Raw genomic sequence first — 9,041 nt, 5'->3', positions numbered from 1 at the left:
CTTATCATTCCTTAAGGTACAAATCATTTTAGAGACACATTCCGCTTGGTGTTAGGAAAAATACCCTTTTTATATATTGCATTGAAATATGAGTTCAAAAACATGCTAGATTTTCATATATTTGTTAAGTGTTTTTGGATTGAATGAAAAAAATCGTTCCAGGAAACGTCAAACATTTATTATTCACAATTTCTGAAAATTATTGTAGTAATTTTTGAAATAAAACATAAATCAGTATAAAATCACCACTACCGAAGCATCCCCAAAATAAGTCAGAAGTTGGTGCCTTTGTCCAGCTAGCTTAAGACCACCTGATTTTTTTCAGATCCAATAGGAAAACAGTTTATATTTATGACCCACCCTATGACACTTTGCTTGTATTTGTGTAAGCAGTCGAATGTACGAGTAGTGGTGGATGATGATGAAGGATCAGTGTTTATTCGTCCTTCGCATACTTTTGCGGTGTCCATTTAAGTTAAGACCACAAGTGTTTTACGTGTGTTTTGAAATTTTTAAGAAGAAAAAGTTCATTATGTCGAAGGGAAAAGCACTGACGGATAAGGAGAAAGGCAAAATAGAAGCATTTCACCGGGATAAAGTTGGAATCATAGAAATTGCTCGTCGGATTGGCCGGTCACATCAAGTGGTCCTAACTTATCTGAAAAATCCTTCCGGATATGGCAAAAATCGGAAGAAACCTCGCAAATCGAAACTTTCCGGACGAGAGAAACGTGAAATCGTTAGAACCGCTTCGAACTCCCAAAAATCGCTGAAGCAGATTAAGCAGGAGCTGAATTTGAACGTTTGCCGGGAGACTATTCGTCAAGTTTTGGTCCAAAGTCCGTACATAAAAAGGGCCAAAAAGGCAAAAGCTCCAAACCTTACTCCATCCCACATCGAGAGACGCTTGAACTTTGCAAAAGCCAACATGAATCGACAGTGGACCATGGTAAGTTGTGAAAAGGGCGTATTATTTTAAAGCATTTTTCAGCGTGATTAAGGAATGTTTATTAAAAAGTATGTTTTCTTTTTTGTTTACTTCCAGATGATCTTCAGTGATGAAAAGAAGTTCAATCTGGATGGTCCCGACGGATTTAATGGATACTGGAGAGATTTGCGGAAAGAAGAACAATATTTCACCACAAGAAATTTTGGTGGCGGTTCATGCATGGTTTGGGCAGGATTCTGTGCATCTGGAAAGCTGGACCTTGCGTTCACGTCGTTCAAAATGAACAGCAAGGACTACATCCAGGTGCTAGAAACGCGTCTTCTACCATTCCTGCGCAGATTTCGACGCAAAAAGTTCACTTTTCAGCAGGACAATGCTGCTATCCACACAAGCAAGGAAACCAAACAGTGGATAAAGGACCACAAAATCGATCTGCTGGACTGGCCAGCGCGCTCCCCAGACCTAAATCCTGTGGAAAACCTCTGGGGAATCCTTGTACGCAGGATTTATGCTGAAGGTAAGCAGTACGCCACTGTTGATGAGCTCAAATCAGCTATTTTGGAGGCATGGGGAAATATTGAGAAGACTGTACTGGAAAACTTGGTTAACAGTATGCCGAACCGAATGTTCCAGGTTATTAACAGGAATGGTAAGGTGACCGATTATGGACACATTAATTTCACTGTTTACATAGCTTTTACTGTGTAAAAGCGAACAATATATGAAATGGTCCTAAATAAAATGGACAGCAGAAATCAATAAAGTTGCTCTAAAAAATTAGATTTATTCATTAGTCGTAAGTTAATCATTACAAAATACTGTACAACTGAAGTACTCAATAAAACATTCACAACTACTTTGAAGTTCGACAAAATTTGTTTCATTTGTTCTAAAATGTAGGTGGTCTTAAGCTAAATGGACACAGTGTATATATATATATATATATATATATATATATATATATATATATATATATATATATATATATATATATATATTTTTTTTTTTTTGTATGGTATTTAGTTGGAGCTGCCTGACAGCTTAACTTGTCAAGGCTGAACCCTGGTCTGGCTTTTGCCAAGTTTCCCCTCTACCAGGACCAATACTCAGACGGACTAGGCAATGGCGCCCACATGAACACTGCTTTTTTATTATTATACTGTCTAGTCGTAGTCGAAATGGTTTTGAATAATTTGTCATTCAAGTGCTATTCTGATTACTCCTGTCTTTTACGTAAGATTAGAGTCTTAAATGCCAATTGTCGTCAAGTCTTAACAAAATTAGGATGTTTAGTAAGAGTTCTAGTTAATTTCATTTTTGTTGTTAAAAGTATTTATTGGTCATTACGTTCATATATCCTTAAAGAAAAAAGTCGCTTTCCTTGTCTGTTCAACAATTTTTCGAAACTAGCAAGTGTACCCTAATGATCGATCTCAGTGTCTTACTTTCCATAATCATTTTTATAGTGAATATTGAAGAGTAAAGTTACCTTAGGCTTCTATAACAGTCTCCTACAAGATTCACTTTTCGGTGGCAAATGCAATGCTTCACAACGCCTACTTTCTACTTGTAAATTTTGCGAAAATGAAGCTGGAATTAGATTATTTATACCGCTGTTACAAAAGAGGTATTTCTTATTATGGCAATGTAAAAACCATATAAAAATAAGTTTGTCGCCACTTATTTCTACTCAGTGAATCTACTAGTCATTCCCTACGTCGTATATGATAACGATGTATCTAGCTAGCTAATAGTAAGAGTGGCTACGGATCATTCTGGTTAGCAAAAGGCAAACTGAACGTCACCAATAGTATTAATGTCCACTTCGAATAGATTAATTATTTGAAATGGGCATCAATTCTATCAATGACGCAGAATGTCCGTTGGATCACATCCGAGATATTATTGCGTCTATGCCATATGAATTATGACGCGGCTTTAAGCAAAAAATGCCAAAATGTGATACCACCACTACAGGTTCCGTTTTTGGTTTCCATCACATGGGCTAATGGATTATGCCCTCCCATCGCGGCAAGGTCGCATAACCAAGGGGAGGGAAGTTGGTGCCTATGCATATATTACATTCAAAAAGTTTAAACTAGGCCGAACTTGCATCGAAAACTGATTCAGCAGCATGCAATGCACGCAAAATATTGTTAAAATTGCTATTATAAATTGCAATCTAGTAAATCATACCTTATAATTTTGGAATATTAATATTCAACAATATATCTTTAAATGTACCTAATAGTTAGTGTATCATGATTCTGTGGATATGAGATTCGAAGACATTTTTCGACGTAAAGCACTTAATTAAATAAAATATTTAAATTACATATCAGGGGGGCGATTCCAGATAAATGTTGGCCTCAAGGGGGCGAAAGTTGAAAAAGTTTGGGAAGCACTGCTCTACAGTATATGTGTTCGGGCGATCGTGAGCAAAGAATCGGTAGCATTTTTCTGTCGTGCATGAACAGACTCTGTTCACCGTTTTGCAGCACTGCTTCAGAGACTCTTACGTGTTTGTTCCCCAGGAATCTTTTTCCGGATTCTTCGAGGAAAAGCTTCAGGAACTCTTCTGGAATATTTTGATTTTTCCTAGAGATATCCTTTTTTTAGTAATTTCGTTCAAGAATTCGTCCATATTTCTTGAGAAATAAATAAAGGAATCCATTACAAGAAATCAAAGGCAGTCCTCCACTAATTTTCACAAGAATTAATCTGGAAATTTTCTCATGTACTATTCCAAGACTTCCTGCAGAGGTTTTTCTACCTTCTTTCACCGATTTCTCTAGTAGTTCTCTAGTAGCCGACTTTTCCATTTTATCTGCCATATGGATTCCTCCATGAATTCTAGAAAACTCAAACAGCTGGTACAGTTTAGAGCTACTTCGTCTTAAACGCAAGAGGGATAAACTGTACAAAAAGTTTTTAAGGAGAAATAATGGTAATAACTGGAGAAGGTACAAGTTAGCGCGAAATATATATTCACAAACGTTGAAAAAGACCCGCTGTGAATATATTCAGAGGAAAATCGATAAGCATCAGAACAACAGCAAGGAGTTATGGAAAATTTTAAAGTCTTTATTGAAACCTAATAATTGTAATCCGCGATCCATAACTTTCGATGGCACATTAGAACAGTCAGAACAAGAAATTGCATGTAATTTTAACAAATATTTTGTCGATAGCGTTTCATCGATCAACCAATCTATTGAGTTGGTTGCTGAACCTGACGAAATCAAACAGCCGGTTAATAGTAGATGTAAACTTGAATGTTTTCACCCGATTACATTTGATGAATTAAGAAGTATATGTTTTTCTTTAGATAAAACGGCTGGAGTAGATAATGTTAATGCTAGAGTTGTGCAAGATTGCTTTCATGTCATTGGACACAATCTGTTGGACCTTATAAATGAATCTTTGAGAACCGGGCACGAGCCACAGGTTTGGAAGGAATCTTTAGTGATTCATATACAAAAGGTTGCTGGAACGATTAAAGCCGAAGAGTTTCGTCCCATCAACATGTTGCACACATTAGAGAAAATTTTTGAACTTGTTGTTAAAGGCCAACTGATAAAATATTTGAATAATAATAACTTGCTGATACCAGAGCAATCGGGATATCGAGAAGGACATTCTTGTGAAACCGCATTGAACTTGGTTTTAGTCAAATGGAAAGAAAAAATGGAGTGTAAAGAAACTTGCTGTATTTCTGGATCTGAAACGCGCCTTCGAGACGATTTCTAGGCCCTTATTGTTGAAAAAAATCGAGCGCTTTGGAATTTCGGGTTCTGCATACAAATGGTTCGAAAGCTATTTGTGTGGAAGAACTCAACGGACTGTTTTTAATAATTCGGTTTCCAGTCCCGTGGAAAGTAATCTTGGTGTTCCACAGGGAAGTGTATTAGGGCCCATTTTATTTATTATGTACATTAATGACATGAGACGAGTTTTACGATTTTGTGATATTAACTTGTTTGCGGATGACACCGTGTTATTCATTGCAGCTAAAAATTTAGAACAAGCCGTTTCAAACTTGAATGAAGATTAGCGTTATTTAAGTAGATGGTTGAAGTTTAAACAACTGAAATTGAACATACGTAAAACAAAATTCATGATCATTTCGCGGAATCGTAATAATGAACAAGTCTCTGTTGAAATTGACAATGAGGCAATTGATCGCGTTCGAGAAATTAAATATCTTGGCGTGATTATTGATGATAAGCTTAAATTTGCCGCTCATATTAACAATGTCATCAAGAAAATAGCCAAGAAGTACGGTATTCTTTGTCGATTAAAAAACGAATTAACCATTGCTAGTAAGATATTGTTATACAAATCAATCATCTCTCCTCACTTGGATTTTTGCCCTTCCATTTTGTTTTTGGCTAATGAAACACAAATATCGAGATTGCAGCGCTTGCAAAATTATGCGCTTGATTTTAAGATGTGATAGACTCACTTCCTCACTTTTTTTGTTAGACGCTCTACAATGGCTGTCAGTGAAGCAAAGAATTGTTTATTTGACAATGGTGTTCGTTTATAAAGTAGTCAACGGTTTGCTGCCTCGATATTTGTGTGACAGAATTGAAAGAGGAAGTGACATTCATAGATATAACACAAGAAACGCGGACGAAATCAGAACACCCAATTTTCTGCATGGTGCTTCACAAAACTCATTATACTACAAAGGAATAAATGTTTTCAATTCTATGCCAATACAAATAAAGCGTGCAACGACTCTGTCACAGTTCAAGAGACTATGCATTTCACACGTAAAAGCTGTATTTTGAGCAGCCAAATGGTAATTTTTTAATAATGACTAATTTTGTATCTTGACGATGTTTTTACAATCAGATTATTTGATTGCATAATTTATTTGTTTTATTTCATTAGGGTATAGACAAACTATTATGTTCACCCTGATGATGATGATGGATTTTTATATTGTTGACGTAGCTTTAGCTTAAAACCTATTTTTCTGTGAAGTCTACAAAATTTTGAGTCTCGCGCGCGGTATACAGGTATAAATGACTATTTTATGATTTGTAAACAAAATTGGACAATTGCACTGTTGAAGGATTCCTTGGATTATTAGTAGGCTCGCTGGTTGAATGTCGGAAACTTCTTGAAAATGCAAATGTTGTCGATAGTTTTGAAATCGTCTTGCGGAGTTTTCAATCCTGACAAGGTTTTGGATTTTGTTGGAATTTCATGATTACTGGTTATGCTTATGAACAGCTGTGGTTAAGATCAATGGTGTTTACAAAATTTCTTTGTTGCTGTATAGTATGAAAATTTCTATGTTATTTATATCTGTAAAAAATAATCAGACCGTTTCGTTTTGCAATATCTGATTAAATTGATCATAATAATTATCTTAAAGATATATCGTCTAGCTCAAACCTTTGTAGGGGTATGTGGCGGGACCATCATCATCATCATCATCATCACCATGAATTCATCAACGGTTTGTCTCAAGAATAGCCTCAAAAAATTTTACCAGGGTTCTCTCATATTTATTAAGATTTTTTTTTTCTAGGAATATCTCCATCATTTCGTCCACGAATTACTCTTACAGCTCTTCCAAAACATCTTATAAGCGGTTTCTTCATTACCGCTTAGGCATTAAACCTGGTTTAAGCATATGGGTAAACATGGTTTACGGTTTGAAATGGATCAAAAAGACCTAATTAAAACGGCCTAAAATCAATTAAAATTGATAATAAACCTTCGAGCTGTTTAGTAGAATACCTATAAGTAGACAATTAAAATTGCCTAAACCGGCTTGAAATGGCCTAAATCGACTCAAAATGGCTTGGACCAGCTTAAAATGCCTTAAACAGCTCAAAACGTCGTGAAATGGCGCAAAACGGCAAAACTTATACTGCTTAACTTACCAAATTTTAAATGGCTTCATATGCCTCAAAATTGCGGAAATTGGGCGGCATCAAACGGCTTAATATAACCCAAAACGGCTTTAAAACGTCTTCAAATGGCTTGACGCAGCTCGTAATAACTCAAAATAGCAAAAAAACGGCTTAAAATGTTTAAAACGGATTATTATTCGCTAAACCGATTTGAAAAGGCCTTAAACGGCTTAAAATAGCTTTAAACAGTTTAAAATGGATAAAACGGCTTTAAATAGCTTAAAATGGCTTACTATTGCCAAAAACAGCTTAAAAAACCTTAAACGTCTTAATTAAATAGCCGTTTTAGCTTAAAATGACCAATCGATCAAATTTTCGACGTGAACGATTGTCTGGTGCTCTAAATTTGTGCTCATGAAATTTCGGGGTTTGGCCTCGATACATTTTCACCTTAAAATGGCTTGAAAGAGCACAACAATTGCCTAAAACGACTTAAAATGGCCATAGACGGCTGAACGGTCATGTTAAGTCGTTTAGCCCTAAATGGCCTAAAGCGGTTTTAAAACGGCTTAAACGGTCTGAAATAGCTTAAAATGCTCAGAAACTGCATCAAATGGCCTAGAAGTTCTTAAGGGGGCAGGATCCGTCATTGATTTCTGAATTTTCAAAACTCGCATACTCTGAGATAACGCCCTAAAAGCCATTGGTAACCACGAGCGTAGCTTGTTGTTTCTGAGCAAATGAAGGAATAAGCATCCAAACCAACATCACGGGCAGGTAGATATTGATGGCTTTTAGGGCGAGATCAGAAGTTATGCGAGAAAAGCAGTTTTTTCGTTCAAAATCAAGAAAATTTACAGGAAAATGTGTTCACTGTATTCTGTTCCCCTACCGAAACACAGTGAACACATTTTCATCGAATAATTTTTAGTTTTGAACAGCAAAACTGCTTTTCAAGTTTTGATGATGACGATGATTACGATGACGGAGCATTGATCGTTAATATGGTTTAACATTGTTGAAAATGACATAAAGCGGCTAAAAATGGCCTAAAACTGTTTAAAACAGATTAAAATTGAAAAAAATGGCTTGGGCGTGGGCGTCGTGGCCGTGCGATTAGATTCGCCAGGTATTTAAGCGCATCGTGTCATGGGGTGTAGGTTCGATTCCCGCTTCAGCAGTTTCTCGGCTGTGCCACTGGAGCATGCTTGTCCGTTGTCTAGTGTTAAGTTACAGTCCGTGCAGCTGAATGGCTGAAGATGGTGTCTGTCCAGGTAAAATTTGAAGCTGCTTAAACGCTTGTATAACTGATTCAAATCAGCCTTTGTTTGAACAAAAGCTGTCCATAGCCTCCACACACTTTTATTCAGCTTTTAAACATCTAATTCTGGCGATTTCATTCAGCCTCAAGCTTAATTGAAGCTATATGGAAGGCTGAATAAAGGTCTAGCATGCGCTTATTCAAGCTTCTTTCAATAACGATAATTCTATTTTTAGAACAGGTGGCAAGCTCAACAATCGCTCATTCATCCATTATTTAACAATAAACCAAAACAATGTAAAAATATTTATAGGTGGATAGTTTTGGGTTTTATCGATGCATACAGCAATTAACAATTTCAAACATAATAAGGGCTATGTTAAAGGTAGCATTGAGGCTGGACAAGCGATTATAGTGCTATGCGAAAACACTTAAGTTAGCTGTCAAAAGTGTGTTGTGATTTTTGTATTGATATATGATCCTCGAAAATATTTAATTACTGCTGTTTAATTGTTGTCAATTAAGTTGATAATGATTACAGTAGCAAATCAATTGTTTCTACCGCTTTGTTCAGTTAATGAAGAATGTGAAAAAGAAATCTTCGTGATCAAGTTCAACTTTTTGGTTGTTGGTACACAAGCTCATCGATGACGAATTTAGGAGTATTTTTTTCGACAAAAGATAGGCCTGTGTGCGTTTGAAGCTATTGTTCGACGAGTTCAATGAAACAGTGTTTAAATAAGCATTAATTTCGTGTACGACCCAAACTTCGGTGTGTATATTTTTGTGAACCAAACGGGACAATTTTTCGACAGTGGGTATTGCTTTGATTAAAGCTTTAAATAACCTTTAAACAATGTCATTAATGCTTGCTGAACAGAAGTGAAAACTATAGATGGAAAATAGCTTGTTCAACTTGATATTCAGCTTGATTATACTGCTGAATAATATTCCAGAA

This window comes from Aedes aegypti, chromosome 1 (genome assembly GCF_002204515.2).
Source record: "Aedes aegypti strain LVP_AGWG chromosome 1, AaegL5.0 Primary Assembly, whole genome shotgun sequence".
NCBI lineage: Eukaryota > Metazoa > Arthropoda > Insecta > Diptera > Culicidae > Aedes > Aedes aegypti.
The sequence above is the reverse complement of the archived record's forward strand: the minus strand, read 5'-3'. Positions refer to the sequence as shown.